The sequence below is a fragment of the Sarcophilus harrisii genome, chromosome 2 (assembly GCF_902635505.1).
Source record: "Sarcophilus harrisii chromosome 2, mSarHar1.11, whole genome shotgun sequence".
NCBI lineage: Eukaryota > Metazoa > Chordata > Mammalia > Dasyuromorphia > Dasyuridae > Sarcophilus > Sarcophilus harrisii.
Window position 1 is genome coordinate 265,284,463 of NC_045427.1, and position 17,713 is coordinate 265,302,175.

Below are 17,713 nucleotides of genomic sequence, written 5' to 3' on the forward strand. Positions count from 1 at the left end.
TCATATCTTTTTATTCAAGTCTCATTTATATTACTTTTGATTTTTTTTTGGTGTATTGTTTTCATTGAAAATGTTGTAGTCACTGTGTATGTTGTTTTCTTGATTGCTTTATTCTGCATCAATTCATACAGATCTTTCCATGCTTCTCGGTATTCATCACATGTATCATTTCTTATAGTACAGTCAGATTCTATTACATTCATGTGTCATAAATGTTTAGCTATTACCTTGGGTATCTACTTTGTTTCTAATTCACAAAAAAAGTGCTACTATAAAGATTTTTTATGGGACTTTTTTTCTTATCCATGGCTTCTTTGAGGGTATAATCCCAGTAAGAGTCTCTTGTTTAAGGGGCATAGAAATTTTAATCACTTTATTTGTATAATTCCAAATTGTTTTCCATAATGATTGTACCATTTCACAGCTTCACCAATCAATGTAACTATCTTGCTATAACCTTTCCACCATTTACTATTGTCATTTTTTTTTATCATTTTAACCAATTTTCATGGTGTAAAGGGAAACCTCAGAGTTGTTTTGAATTGCATTTCTCTTATTAGGCATTTGGAGTATTTTTTTTATGTTGTTCCTAATCCTTTGTAATTGTACTTTTGAGAATTTTTCATATCCTTTGGAGATGTATTGAGGAATGACTACTAGTCTTATATATTAGTTTGTTTATATATCTTGGATACAAATCTGTATCAGAGAAATCTGATAGAAAAATTTTTTCCCATTCAAATACTTCCCTTCTTATCCTATATACATTAATGCTGTGTGTATAAAAGTTTTTCAGCTTCAAATAATCAAAATAATCTATTTTATCTTGTGGAATTGCCTCTCTTATTTAGTTAGGAATATATTTTTTTCTTTTCAAAACACATGCATAGTTTTCAGCATTTATCCTTGCAAAACCTTGTATTCCAAATTTTTTTTCTTCTTTTCTTCCTACTCCCTCCCCTAGATGTCAATTAATCCAATATATGTTAAACATGTGCGATTCTAGTATACATATTTCTACAATTATCGTGCTGAATAAGAAAAATCAAATCAAAAAGGAAACCAAATGAAGGCAAACAACAACAAAAAGTGAAAATACTATAGTGATCCACACTTAATCTCCACAGTCCTTTCTCTGGGTGTAGGTGGCTCTCTTCATCACAGGACCATCAGAACTGGCCTGAATCACCTCACTATTGGAAAGAGCCACATCTGTCAGAACTGATTATCACATAATCTTGCTGTTGCCATGTACAATGTTCTCTTAGTTCTATTCACTTCACTTAGTACCAGTTCATGTAAGTTTCTCCTTTCTGAAATCATCCTGCTGATCGTTTCTTACAGAACAATAATATTCCATAACATTCATAAACCATAACCTATTCAGCCATTCTCCAACTGATGGGCATCCACTCAGTTTCCAGTTTCTTGCCACTACAAAAAGGGCTGCTACAGACATTTTTGCACATGTGGGGCTTTTCCCTTTTTTTATGATCTCTTTGGGATATAGACCCAATAGAGATACTGCTGGATCAAAGAGTATGCAGTTTGATAGCCCTTTGGGCATAGTTAGGAATATATTTCTTAACCACATGATCTCTTTTACTTCTAACTTTGTCTAGTATGATCTTTAATATTGAGGTCATATATCCATTTAGAGTGTATTGTGGAATATGGTATAAATTGTTAGTCTTAATCTAATTTCTGCCTGACTGCTTTCCAGTTTTCCTAATAGGTTTTATCAATTAGGGAATTTTCCCACAGGTAACATGTTTTCTACTTTATTAAACACTGGGTTATTTAGTACTATTGTTTCTTAGTCTTCTTTTCTAGTTTGTTGGATTCATTTCTCCATTTTTAAAACAATACCAAATGGTTCTGATTACTGTTGCTTTATAACAGGGGTCTTCAAACTTTTAAAATAGGGAGCTAGTTCACTGTCCCTCAGACTGTTGGAGGGCCAGACTATAGTAAAAACAAAAACTTTGTTTTGTGGGCCTTTAAATAAAGAAACTTCATCGCCCTGGGTGAGAGGGATAATCGACCTCAGCTGCTGCATCTGGCCCTCAGGTCGGGTCGTAGTTTGAGGACCCCTGCTTTATAATATAGTTTGAGATCTGGAAGTAATGAAATCTTAAATGGTGGGTGTGATGGACAGAGAAAAACTGAAATATTGAAATTATTCCCTGTGACAGGCAGGAAAGAAGCTATGTTAGAAATAAGTTCCCATCCTCTGTGGAAGTAATCCAGTCAGAAATCCAAGTTATGTCAAGTCCCTGAGGCTAAGTTTTCCCTATAAAACAACTTGTGGCTGATGACTTCACTCTGGCTCTCCTTTGGGTCAGTCTACCCCTGGTCCTCCCCTCTGCTTCATGTTGACTATCGCTTATCCCTCCCTTATGCCACACTGTAGCTCTCCTAACTCCACTCTGCTCTTAACCCCACTTGTCCTCTTTATAATCTAACTCTTTTAGGGTGTTAAGTCCCTTTCAGGATTTAGCCTGCCCAACCTTGTGGAGTGTTTCCTTTCTCCTGGTAAATAACAAGTTCCACTACAGAACTTGCCTTTTCCATAAAAATCCCTTTCTATGCTCTCCCAACTCTATTTTATAGTTAGTATTTCTGGTGTTTATTGTATCCGTACATTTTATCTGTAACCTCCCCTCTTAAATTAATCTACCTTTTGCCAGAGAATGATCACATGACCAAACCTTAACATTTGGTGCCTAAAATCATTTGGTGTGTACATCAGCCACATCAGAAATGCTATTCTCCCCTTCATCTTTCCTTCTTTTCATCATTTCCCTTTATATTCTACAACTTTTGTGTTTTTTTTTTTTTTAATTAAGCTCTGTAAAGAATCTTCTTGGTAATTTGATTGGTATAGCATTAAAAGTATATATTGAGATTGGTAGGATGGTCATTTAAATTACGTTGGCAAGGCCTATCAATGAACTACTTAGCTACCCAGTGGTTGGTTACTGGGCTTAGAATCAGGAAGATTCATTCCTGAATTCAAATCCAGCCTCAGACACTTAAGAAGTTGTATGACCCTAATCAAGTCATTTAACACTGTTTAGCACCTCTCAGATTGGCTAAAATGACAGGGGGAAAAAAAAGATGAATGTTGGAGGGGATGTGGGAAAACTGAGACACTAATACATTGTTGGTGGAACTGGGAATGGACCCAACTATTCTGGAGAGCAATTTGGAACTATGTCCAAAGGGCTATTAAACTATGCATACCTTTTGATCCAGCGGTGTTTCTACTACTTATATCCCAAAGAGTTTTTCAAGAAGAGAAAGGGACCCACAGGTACAAAAATATTTGTGGCAGCCCTCTTTGTGTGGCAAGAAACTGGAAACTGAGTAGATTCCCCTCTGTCAGAGAATGGCTGAATAAGCTGTGGTATATGAATGTTATGGAATATTATTGTTCTGTAAGAAATGACCAGCAGGATGATTTCAGAAAGCCCTGGAGAGACTTACTTGAACTGATGCTGAGTGAAAGAAGCAGAACCAGGAGATCATTGTACACAGCAAGACCTGGATTATGTGATGATCAATTCTGATAGACTTAGCTCTTGTCAACAATGAGATGATTCAGGCTAGTTAGTTCCAATGATCTTGTGATGAAGAATGCTGTGTGGTTCAGAGAGCATTTAATAAAAAAAAGCTGGAGAGATATCTAGAAGCAAAGCAAAGTTTATTATATGTTCTCCAGAGATTCCGACATCCTATCCATCAAGCAGACAATGGAAGGAAGGAACAACCATAGGGGGCAGGGTCAACACTTTTTATCCCTAATGCAAACACCCCCTCCCACCACTGACCCTCATCCTTATTGGCTGAGGACCTTACATTCTAAACTCGGGAATTACCCAAGAAATTGAAGTTGACCAATAAGTACATAGTTGCCCATATTTGACCAAAACAGAAAGACACTGATGTCATAGGAGGATAACAAGGGGACTTAAGTATGCCCTTAGGAGGATAGCAGGGAGGGGACTTAAGTATGCCCTTGACTTAATGCTTAAAGTCCTTCAGGCCTACTCAAACTTTGAAATAGATGAAGCCTTACTCGATTTTCACAACTGTCTTGAAAGATCTCACCTCATCTCGTTCAATGCCATCTGCACCCAGAGAGAGGATAGTGGGAACTGAATGTGGATCACAATATAGTATTTTCACTCTTTTTGTTGTTTTCTTGAATTTTGTTTTCTTTCTCATTTTTTCCTTTTTGATCTGATTTTTCTTGCTCAACAAGATAATTGTGGAAATATATATAGAAGAACTGCACATGCTTAACATACATTAGATTACTTGCCATCTAGGGGAGGGGATGGAGGAAGGGGAGGGAAAAAATTAGAACTTAAGGTTTTGTAAAGATGAATGCTGAACAAGGAGATCAACCAAATCATTTCCAATGGAGCAGTAATGAACTGAACCAGCTACGCCCAGGGAAAGAACTCTGGGAAATGACTAAAAACCATTACATTGAATTCCCAATTCCTATATTCATGCCCACCTGCATTTTTTATTTCCTTCACAAGCTAATTGTACAATATTTCATAGTCTGATTCTTTTTGTACAGCAAAATAACAGTTTAGTCATGTATATTTATTGTGTATCTAATTTATATATTGATGAAGAGGGGACCCCTGAACTTGGAAAATCCTGGAAGGAGATAATCTTCAATTCTGTCTCAATAACTGACTTTGCCCCATGTCTTTTTCCTTAAATGAATTTAAGTTCCAACTGCTTGAGGGGGGAATGATTCGGGAAAAATTCCAATCTTTGATTCCCAACCCCCCTAGCTAATGTAAATTACCCCTTGACTCACAAATCCTGGTCCCTTTGAATTCCAATAGAAGGTCCGGACCTGTCCCAGCCCCACCCGGATCTGAGCCAACTCTGGGGCTACACCTCAAAGCCCCTGGAGCTAAGTCTCCAACTTAAAAGGACCACACTGGGAACCCCTCTTTGCAGAGATTCCAAACATGGTCGCCATGTGAGGACCCTCTGTCCACTGGACCCTCTGTCCAGTGCCCTCCTTATCTCTACTTTCACCTATCTCCTACTTCTAAACTCAATAATAAACCTCTTTTATTAATCTAGCTCTCTGGGCCAATAAATGCTTTTATTGGGAATCCCCGCTGCTACTAGACCTCATATACCGCTGTATCCTTGCGCCGAATCTAAGGGGGTTGCAGGGGAACTCTGTTTGACTCCCTGTACCCCAAACCTGCCACTAGACCTAACTAAACCCTAATTTCATTTAGGTATCCCAAATGTAGACCTCAACACATGTGGTCTACACCTCAACATTCAGTTCCTGACCTCAACATTAATATATTTAACATCTACTGGTCATCCTGCCATCTGGGGGAGGGAGTGGAGGGTAAGAGGTGAAAAATTGGAACAAGAGGTTTGGCAATTGTTAATTCTGTAAAGTTACCCATACATATAACCTGTAAATAAAAAGCTATTAAATAAAAAATAAAAAAAAAATTTAAAAAAAGATGAATGCTGAAAATTATCCATGTATATATTTTTATTAAAGCTTTTTATTTTTCAAAGCATATGTGTAGACAATTCAACATTAGCCCTTGTAAAACCTTGTGTTCCAATTTTTCCTCCCTTCCTCCATGCCCTCCCCTAGATGGCAAGTAGTCCAATATATGTTAAATCTAATGTATACATACATATACAATTATTGTGCTACACAAGAAAAATCAAATCAAACTAGTAAAAAAAAAAAAAAAAAGTAGCAAAAATGCAAGCAAATAACAAAAAGAGTGACAATCTATGTTGTAAACCACACTCAGTTCCCACAGTCTCTCTGGGTGCAGATGGCTCTCTTCATCACTGAACAATTGGAACTGGTTTGAATCATCTCATTGTTGAAGAGAGCCACGCCCATCAGAATTTATTATCATATAATCTTATTGCCATGTATAATGATCTCCTAGTTCTGCTCATTTCACTTTGCATCAGTTCATGTAAATCTCTCCAGGCCTCTCTGAAATCATAAACATTCATATACCACAATTTATTCAGCCATTCTCCAACTGATGGGCATCCATTCAGTTTCCAGTTTCTTGCCACTACAAAGAGGGCTGCCACAAACATTTTTGCACATGTGGGTCCCTTTTCCTCCTATAAGATCTCTTTGAGATACAATCCCAGTAAAAACACTGCTGGGTCAAAGGGTATGCACAGTTTGATACATGTATATATTTTTAAAATAAAAGGCTTTAAGAAAAAAAATTTATATATATGTATAACATTTGCCTTGACTCATCTGTAGAATGAATTGGAGAAGGAAATGGCAAATCATTCTGAACAAGATGAGGTGAGATCTTTCAAGATAGTTGTGAAAATTGAGTAAGGCTTCATTTATTTCAAAGTTTGAGTAGGCCTGAAGGACTTTAAGCATTAAGTCAAGGGCATACTTAAGTCCCCTCCCTGCTATCCTCCTAAGGGCATACTTAAGTCCCCTTGTTATCCTCCTATGACATCAGTGTCTTTCTGTTTTGGTCAAATATGGGCAACTATGTACTTATTAGTCAAGTTCATTTTCTTGGGTAGTTCCCGAGTTTAGAATGTAAGAGTCTCAGCCAATAAGAATGAGGGTCAGTGGTGGGAAGGGGTATTTGTGTTAAGGATAAAAAATGTTGACCTTGCCCCCTATGGTGCTTCCTCCTTTCGATTGTCTGCTTGATGGATAGGACGCCAGAATCTCGGGAGAATGTATAATAAACTTTGCTTTGCTTCTAGATATCTCTCCAGCTTTTTTTATTAAATGCTGTCTGAACCACACAGTTTCATGATATTTATCCATTGACAGTGGACCCCAAATGGGGCCAATGAACAACATGACTGTAATTGAAAATAAACAATATCCATAAGCACTAAATAGTCCTCCATTTAAGTTGTTCTTTAAGGAGTGCTATATAAATGAATTTGTACAAAACTTTTGTGTGTTGTAGAAGGTAGTTCCCTAGATACTTATCCATTTTGTAGTTATTTAGAATAGGATTTCCCTTTCTAATATTACTTTTTGTATTTTATTATCTAAAAATGCTATTTTTGAGGATTTCTTTTATACTCTCCAACTTTGCTGAAGTTATGTTTTCTCAATATCTTTGCTGATACCCTTTAATGTTCCAAGCAAACCATAATTATCAAACAGGGATAGTTTTATCTCTATTTCACCTATCTTTATTTCTTTAATTCCTTTCTGTTATCTTATTGCTATCACATTTCCAGAAAATGTCAGATTACATATCAACATCAAATAATGGTGGGCATCAAGAAACAGCAAAGATTTTATATATCTAAAAGTGAACTTCAAGCAAAAGGAGCTTTGTTGCTCCTTTTGTTATTGTGCATGAGAAAGACAGGAATGAGGACTTGTAGGTGGAGGACTGTGTCCTTAGTTTATCTTTTATTTTAGTCAAACCAATTGCATTCCAAACCTGGAAATGCTTTATTCCAAATTGCATAGTTACCTGGAGCCTCCTCCCACACCTAGGGGTATGAGAAGAAGTTACTTAATCTTAGACTGGGGGCACATTGTCAGGCTTTTTTGGTTGTTGGATGTATGTGGTGGCTGATCCTGAAGAATCAAGTCAATCTGTTCTTGTTATTCAGTTGTTTCCGTCATATCCAGCTCTTTGTGACCTGTTTTGGGGAGTTTTCTTGGAAATGATATTTAAGTGCTTTGCCATTTCCTTCTCCAGCCCATATTTGAACTCAGGTCTTCTGACTTTAGGTTCAGTTCTCTGTCCACTGTAATGCCTGGATATCCCATTCCTTATTAGGAAGAGGATTTCGAAAAAAATATCACAGAAGACTGACGTGGCCAGTAGTTGTTTCTGAAAAGATAAACCCAATGTCTCCCAGGAGAACCTTCCACAGCCAGCTCTAGGAGGCCATCTGAGACCAATCTAAAAGCAAACAGCAGCACCACACCCAGCAACCCTCAGAGAGCATGGAGCAATGCCCAGGTGAAAATAATGTGGGCACCAGTCACTGATGGAGGTTATCCTCAGCAACAAGCAGGACTGGTAAAAACAGTGAGATTACTTCACCAAAAGACATTTGTGGTCAGGGTCACAAATGTTCCCCACCTATGTAATTCCTCTCCATGTCTACTCTCCCTTCTGATGTGTGTACTTGTGGTAGAATTTGCTCTGAATTGTAGGAGGAATGTTCCATTTCCGACTTTTCTTGATATACTGTTTCATTAAATGCCTTTGCTTTAAACTAATTGTATCCTCACGCTGACTAGAGGAAAAAACAAATAGATAGGGTCTTAGCAATTGTAATTTTGAGTAGATCCATAGAGTAAATTGGACCTGGGTTAGGTTTTCTGTGTGAGAGAGAGGTATTATATTCTACAAATGTCCTATTGAATAAAAACTGAGCAGAATCATATGTTTGGGTTCCATCTATGGGTCAACCTAGATCTCTTCATAAAGCCAATATAAAAGATAGAAGAGTTATATTTGGAAAGCATTCAGCTCTGGAGAAAACACTGAAAGGGGTGCACTTACAGGAATGATGGAGAGCTGTGGAAAGGGGCAAAAAGTAATGAGTAGGGCAGCTAAGCCAGATGAGCAAATGAGAAATTTGAGTCCAGAGCTATTAAAAATAAAAATAATAAAGAGTTTGTGTTCTAGAAGTGTATTTATAAGATGAGTATTTGGATAGCAAAGCTCATTTCCATATAGGAAGAATGCTTATGTGTTTAGATTCCCAGGCTAATTCATAATAGACTAATTCCTAATGCACTTGAAGCATGGTAAAAATAATAGTAGTTGACATTTATGGTTTACAGAAGAGTAAATATGACACAAAGAATTTACACGACTAGACCATGGTCATATACCAATAATGCCAAAGTTAAGATTTGAACCCAAATCATCTTATACTTTCAAGAAATCTAGGGCTCTTTCCAGTGTACCACATTTACCTGCAAGAGTACTATACTGAAATGCTTAAGTCTCCAGCTTTCCTTGTTAGAGATTTTAGGGCTTTCAGGGCATTTTCCCTGGGGTGAGATACAGACCACTTACTTAGCTCAGCTGAGAGCTATCATTCCCAGTGTGAGTGCTCATCTGCTCTCCTTTTTTTTTTTTTTTTTTTTCCCCTACTATACTTTAATCTGTAGGACTCATCTGTTTGCTATAGGACATTTTGATTGGCTGGCTCCTCTACTTACCTACTGTTTTTCCATCTCTTTTTCTTTTTTCTTTCTCAACAAGGCTTTGCCCAAAGAGAGTTTGGAACCACATTTTTCTCTGTCAAAGAAGGAATAAAGAAGCTATTTCTTCTCCAAAGCTCTAGTGCCAACTTTGCCCCTCATTCATGCAAGCATTCCGTGAGTTATCCTTTTCTCCACCAATCTTGAATCCCATTTGCCTTAATTGGAGAATAGTCACTCCTCCTCACTTGGGAGCAAGAACTCCTTCAGTTCAAAGTATACAGTAGGTATGCAATAAAATTGATTGAATTAATAAATGCACTCTCTCTAGGGATGAGTCACCAAAAAATAAAAACCATAAAGGAACAAATTAAAAAGCATCTTTCAGTAGTGTCTGACTCTTCCTGACTCCATTTGGGGTTTTCTTGGCAAAGATGTTGGACTGGTTTGCCATTTTCCTCTCATTTTGGGCAGGTAGCATGGAAGAATTCTGTACTTATAGTCAGAAAGACCTGAGTTCAAATCCAAGCTCAAATACTTAATATCTGTGTGACCTTTCAGCTATTGGTGCAATTTTAGTAGGATGCACTATCTAGAACTCTGGTTTTTTTTATGTACATAACTTGTTTCAGGTTGTACTTCCACATTTGAAGACATTTATCAAGCAGCCAGATTTTTTGTGTGTATATTTTAGTTTTCACCTGAAAAGGTCATAATGTACAATTAACTTTGGTCCATATTGGATCTCTTTTCCCTTTTCAATCCTTTGTTCACATTGTCTTTAAAGATTCTGCAAGTTTCAGGTAAGGTTCCTGAGATTGCTTTGAATAGAGTTGACTTCTTTTTCCCGTCTTTTTTTTTTTTTTTTTTTTTTTCATCCTTTATCAGTGATGGACTAGGGAAGAATTTGACTTTGAAAAGTCAAACGTTATTAAAGCTTATAATTTGATAGAGCTTTTCATTGTTTCACTTTTATATTGTCTGGTTCATTTCTCCCCTCCCCCTTTTTACTGAATTTTAATTTAAATTTCTTCCTTTTCCCATTTCCTTTTTGGATGAAGCTGTAGTATGTGTTACTAATGTTTGTCTTGTATGTGTGTGTAAACTGTGTAAAAGAATGCTTACAAATTACATTTCACCCCATGAACTATCCAGATCTGACAGCCCTTTGCTGTTAGAATTCTATAACTGCATAAGACATTAAACCTGTGTTATTAAAAAAACAAAAAAATCTGTGTGACCCTGGGAAAGTTATTTCATCTCTCTCAGCCTCAGTTTCTTCATCTGCAAAAAAAAACCCGTAATAGCATCTCCCTCATATGATTGTTGTGAGGATCAAATATCATATATAAAGCACTTTGCAAACCTTTGAGAGGCCAAGCATTGTGCTGATACAAACAGAAGCAAGCAATACAGCCCAAGCCTTCAAAGAGCTTACATTTTAACAGAGGAAGACAACAAAGGTAGATCAATGTACAAACAACATGGTGTGAAGGTGATCTATAGGGTTGGCTCAGGTTAGATATTGCTAATCGTCGCCCATCAGAAGGTCAGACTCTTAGGATGGTTCATGGAGTGCAGATTGGTAGAGGATAGAAGAGAATGGTGGGGAAGGAATGTAGAGAAGTAAGAAAAAGAAGAAAAGTGGAGTGCTTGACTCTCCTACTCCTCTTCTGCTCCCCACCTCAATGGCCTAGTTGAGACAAAAAAACAAGTAAACTAGCCAATGTTAAAATGACTCATTTTTCATCTCACAAAGATTTTACAGTGAGCCCACCCTAACCACATGAATCCACAACTCTTTTCCCATATCTGCTCACTCACCCTGTGAACTTCATTCACAGTGATAAACTTGTTGCTTTCCACCCAGATAATGACTTTTAAATACTCCCTTGCCTCTGAATCATCTGGTTAAGATAGATATAGACATATTTTATTAGCTCTGTTAATTACATTATATCATATCATATCATGTCATTATATCATGTTTATAATATATTTAAGTGACAATGTTTTTGAACCTTAAAAAAATCCGCAAGTAACTAACTAGGGGCAATAGTTAATATACTGGATGATAGAGTTAGGAGCAAAAAAAAAAAAAAAAAGAAAAAAAAAAGAAAAGGCCTTTTGTCAGTCAATAAGTATTTAAGTTGCTATGATATGACAGTTCCTGCTGTCAAGGAGTTTACAATCTAATGGGGCAAAAAATAGACAATTATGTATAAACAAGATATATAGAAGGTAAATTGGAGATATTTAATAGAAGGGAAAACTCTAGGATTAAGGAACAGAGAGAAAGGCATCCCATAGAAGGTGGGATTTTAGTGAGATTTGAAGGAAGCCAAGAAAGCTAGGAGATGGAGATGAGGAGGGAAAAAAATTCTAGGCGTGGAAAATAAGACAATTGTTAAGAGACAAGTCAATTCTCCAAGAGCCTCCACAGTTGTGAGTCATAACATTTGAAAGAGCTGCAGGGCAGCCTTTGCTGACACAGGTGTTGTGAACTGGCAATGAGATAAATTGGAAGCAGAGGGAAGAGAAGAGAGGTCAGACAACACAAAGGCCTCTCAGTCAGAGAGGTCAGAGAACAGCAACTGCCTCTCAGTCTCCTTGTATCATCCTCTCACAAGAGGAGATCCATTCTGCAGGTCTGGGTTGGATTTCCAGCAATGACTGTCAGGTGGCTCCTGTGTATTCCAACAGACAATGAAAATGTTTGGAGTCAAGAAATGATGGAGTGTCACTTTTTTTTTTTTTTTCTTTTAAAGCTTTTTATTTTCAAAACATATGTAAGGATAATTTTTCAACATTAGATTCTTGAAAAACCCCGTGTTCCAAATTTCTCCCCCTTCTCCTTGTTCCCCCTTAGATGGCAAGTAATCCAATACATGTTAAGCATGTTAAAATAATTGTTAATTCCAATATATGTAAAAATGTTTATATAATTATCTTGTTGCATAAGAAAAATCAGATCAGAAAGAAAAAAACCAAGAAAATAAATTCAAGCAAACAACAAAAAGAGTGAAAATGCTATGTTATAATCTAAATTCAGTTTCCACAATCTTCTCTCTGGGTGCAGATGGCTCTTTTCATAGGATCATTGGAACTGACCTGATTATCTCATTGTTGACAAAAGCCATGTTCAACAGAATTGGTCATCGTATAATCTTGTTGCTGTGTATAATGTTCTCCTGGTTCTGCTCCTTTCACTCAACATTAGTTCATGTAAGTCTCTCCAGGCCTCTCTGAAATCATCCTGCTGGTCATTTCTTAGAGAATAATAATATTCCATGACATTCATGTACCATCACTTATTCAGCCATTCTCCTTAAGACTACAAAAAGGACTGCCATAAACATTTTTGCATATGTGGGTCCCTTTCCCTTCTTTAAGATCTCTTTGGGATATAAACCCAGTAGAGACACTGCTGGGTCAAAGGGTAAGTACAGTTTGATAACTTTTTGAGTATAGTTCCAAATTGCTCTCCAGAATGGCTGGATCTCAGCAGTGTTACTACTGGGTTTATATCCCAAAGAGATTATAAAGAAGGGAAAGGGACCTGTATGTGCACGAATGTTTGTGGCAGCCCTTTTTGTAGTGGCTAGAAACTGGAAACTGAATGGATGTCCATCAGTTGGAGAATGGCTGAATAAATTGTGGTATATGAATATTATGGAATATTACTGTTCTGTAAGAAATGAACAAATTTCAGAAAGGCCTGGAGAGACTTACATGAACTGATGCTGAGTGAAATGAGCAGGACCAGGAGATCATTATATACTTCAACAATAATATTATATGATGACCAGTTCTGATGGACCTGGCCATCCTCAGCAACGAGATCAATCAAATCATTTCCAATGGAGCAGTAATGAACTGAACCAGCTACGCCCAGAGAAAGAACTCTGGGAGATGACTAAAAACCATTACATTGAATTCCCAATCCCTATATTTATGCCCACCTGCATTTTTTATTTCCTTCACAAGCTAATTGGTCAATATTTCAAAGTCTGATTCTTTTTGTACAGCAAAATAACGTTTTGGTCATGTATGCTTATTGTGTATCTAATTTATATTTTAATGTATTTAACATCTACTGGTCATCCTGCCATCTAGGGGAGGGGGTGAGGGGGTAAGAGGTGAAAAATTGGAACAAGAGGTTTGGCAATTGTTAATGCTGTAAAGTTACCCATGCATATACCTGTAAATAAAAGGCTATTAAATTAAAAAAAAAAAAAAAAAAGAATGGCTGGATCTGTCGTTCACAGTTCCACTAACAATGTATTAGCGGCCCAGTTTTCCCCATATCCCCTCCAACATTTGTCATTATATTTTCCTGTCGTCTTAGCCAATCTGAGAGGCATGTAGTGGTATCTCAGAGCTGTCTTAATTTTCATTTCTCTGAGCAATAGTGATTTAGAGCACTTTTTCATATGTCTGGTAATGGTTTCAATTTCTTCATCTGAAAATTGTCTGTTCATATCCTTTAACCATTTATCAATTGGAGAATGGTTTGAATTCGTATAAATTTGAGTAATTCTCTATATATTTTAGAAATGAGGCCCTTATCAGAACCCTGGAATATAAATTTTTTTTCCCAGTTTATTGAGTGTCACTTTCAAGGAACATGAGGCCAGCATTACTAGACCACAGTTAGAGGAAGGGCCTATCTAGATAAGATAAAGATAAGAAGAAACCAATTAATGAAAGGTTTTATAAACCAAGCAAAGGATGCTATATTTGATCTTGGAGGCAATAGAGTAGTGGTTGATTTAATGTGGGAGAGTAACATCCTTAGGCTTGTGTTTTAAGAAGATAAGACTGATCTGTCTGCATCCAGAGAGAGAACTATGGAGAATGAATGAGGATAGAAGCATAGCATTTTCACATTTTTGTTTGCTTTTTCTTTTTCGGTTTTTTTTTTTTTTCCCTTTTAGTCTGATTTTTTTCTTGCACAGCACAACAAATATGAAAATATGGGCGTACATAGACATTACATCCATGAATAAAGATCAACAAAGCTATTTCCTCTAGCAGATCATTACCCTTAGGAATACCTTTATCCTCCACTCACAAGAGATCAGCAACCCACCATTTGAAGATACACAATCCTTCAGAGCAAGCCCATAATCTGCGGACGAACCTTATTTCCTCTGACTGGCTACTGGTTGCTACTTCAGACCCATTCGTTCCAAATTCAGCTTAAAATGATCGTACATGTTTAACCTATATAAGGTTGCTTGCTGTCTTGAAAGGGACAAGGGACCACAAAATTTTACAAAAATGAATGTTGAAAATACCTTCACCTGTATTTGGAAAAATAAATTACTATTGAGGAATAAAAAAAGAATATTGGATTGAGAGCTGAATAAATACTGAACTATAGTGGGGAGGGGACTTGAGGCAGGGAGACCAAACAGCAGGCAATTATAATAGTTCAGGCATGAGGTGATAAAAGCCTGATCCAGGGTAGTGATATTATGAGGAGAGAAAAGGGAACCTGCAAATAGATGTTAGTAAGTTAGAAATGAAAGGGCAGCTAGTTGGTGCAGTGGATAGAACACCAGTCCTGAAGTCAGGAGGACTTGAGTTCAAATGTGACCTCAGACACTTAACACTTCCTAACTGTGTGATTCTGAGCAAGTCACTTAACCCCAATTGCCTCAGCCAAAAAAAAGAAAAAGTTAGAAATGACAAGAATTGGTCATTGATTGGATATTAGGGGTGGGGATAGCAGTGGGGAGGCACTGAGAGTAAGAAGTTCTGAGCCTGGGTGACTACTAGACAGTAATAGGGAAGTTAGAAAAGGGGATAGAGAACAAGAAGGTCTGAGCCTGGGTGACTACTGGAATAGGGAAGTTAGAAAAGGCGGATAGACTTTCAAGGGAAAAAATAATGAGTTCAGTTTTGGATGGGTTGAATTTAAGATATCCTTAGGGCCTCTAATCAAGATATCTAATCGATAGCTTTAGAGGTGAGATTGGAAATCAGAAGGGCTAGCAAATAGATGTGAACTATTTGTATAGTTGAATCCATAAGAATCAATGTAATTGCCAAGTGAAACAGCACAGAAAGAGAAAATGAAGATGATTAAAATGAGCCTTAAGGGTGGGATTAGTGGGGATGATCTCAATGGAATCTTAGAAAATGAAACTAAGGAGTGGTCAGATAATGTAAGAGAACCAGGACAGCAGTGTCATGAAATAGTATGGAGGCAAATATGAATTAATGTATTAATACGCAATCCTTTAAAAGATTAGTGAATTATAGGGGGTTGACCAAAGGACTTCACTATTCATCTTGATTGAATTCAAGTTTTTATTCAAATGGAATCTTTGTATGGGACTTTTGAAGGTACCTTCCTGAAGACTTCCAGGTGGTTCCCATTGGCACCTTCTTAAAAGAATTGAAGTCAATTATTTACTAATCATTTATTATTTGCTGGCATAGTGCTAAGTGTTGGAGATAAAATGAAAAGGAAAAAACACAATTCTTGTTCTCAAGGAGCTCATATTCTAATGGAAAAATAAAATACAAATAATTATATACCTATAATGGAAGGTAATCTGAGAAGGAAGACACTGGGGGGTGGGGAGGACGGAAAGATGGTGAGGATCAGGGAAGAAAAAAACTTGCAGAAAAAAGGAGTATTGTTGAGGTCAGGAACCCAATGTTGAGGTGTAGACCACATGTTGAGGTCTACATTTGGGGTACCTAAATGAAATTAGGGTTTAGTTAAGGTCTAGTGGCAGGTTTGGGGTACAGGGAGTCAAACAGAGTTCCCCTGCAACCCCCTTAGATTCGGCGCAAGGATACGGCGGTATATGAGGTCTAGAAGCGGCGCTCTAGAAGCGGCGCGGATTCCCAATAAAAGCATTTATTGGCCCAGAGAGCTAGATTAATAAAAGAGGTTTATTATTGAGTTTAAAAGTAGGAGATAGGTGAAGGTAGAGATAAGGAGGGCACTGGACAGAGGGTCCTCACATGGCGACCATGTTTGGAATCTCTGCAAAGAGGGGTTCCCAGTGTGGTCCTTTTAAGTCGGAGACTTAGCTCGAGGGGCTTTGGGGTGTAGTCCCAAAGTTGGCTCAGATCCGGGTGGGGCTGGGATAGGTCCGGACCTTCTATTGGAATTCAAAGGGACCAGGATTTGTGAGTCAAAGGGTAATTTACATTAGCTAGGGGGGTTGGGAATCAAAGATTGGAATCTTTCCCGCATCATTATTAATGTTTGAGCTGTTTTTAAGGCAATCAAGAAAGTCAGGTATATGATTGTTACTGTCTTGGGGCTGCCTGGATAAATTGACTAGCTTGTACTTTTAGGAAGATGGATTCATTTAGGACTTTTTTTTTTTTCTGGGGAATCAAACAGCTGAGAGACTTTCAACCCCTTTTGGATTTTTCTCTTTCCCACTTTTATCCTAGAAAGATCCTGTATTTCAGTAACAATTAATGGAAGCTTTAAAGGAGGCACAAGGTCAACCACATGATCTGCATAATTTAAATTTTTCCAAATCCCAGTTTCCTTTGGGAGTTCTTGGGTGTTTCTTCTCCAGCAGGCTCAGTTTAGAGAATTCTAGAATCAGCTTTATGCGGAAGGCAGACTGGGCAGCCTTATCCCAGAATCCAGTTTCCTTGTTTCTCAGACAACACCAGCCCCAGGGATTAGTTTTTGAATTATCCCAACTGATCTAGCTTTCTTTTTTAGAGAATTTCCTTCCCCATACTGTTTGAAAGAGAAGATTACTGAGTTGACTCCCAGTGTTGAAGGGAATTAGATCTTCACCATTAGTGTAGTTATTTGGATGGAATGGGTGGTTTGGAAGGCAGGTTACTTCTCTAAATCCAAACCCTCAGATGGGTTCCATAAAGTTAAGTATAGTTTTTGAGTCTCTTTGTAGTTATTAAGGGACTCACCAAAACTTTAAGGTATTACCTGTTTATAAGCCCAAAATTCAATATCCTTTTGAGGGTAACCCAAACCATAGGATGACACAAAATCAAAAGGACTCTGGAAAGACTAGGATCTACTAGAGGGGGAAGATTATGAGTTATAATGACTACTTTGTCTTTTTTGCATTATGTGTGACAGTCTACCTTCAGTACTTTTTGCAGAGTGAAATAAAGTTTGCATTGAATCCACTGAATGCATTTGTTAGCTTAAGTGCTTATATAGAAAGCTTTTTGTCCTTTGTAGAACCTACACATAAGCATGTTAAGATTTTCTTTAACTCAGGATGGAACATAATGTGCCAAAGACTTTGTGAGGTTTTACAAAAGTTCCAGGTTCAAGCCTATTTTGCAATTTCTGACATTGGAAGCTCCTGACTTCCTATCATGTGGAGCTCATCAATATTTAGCAAAAGAATCACTGTTCTAGACTTTGGCTTGGGCAAATCTAGTAATTATTTTTGTCCATGACATGTACATATACTGAGTCAACATGAGATATACAATGATCATAATGTGTTTTGATACCTAATTGTTTCATTATTTTGCCTG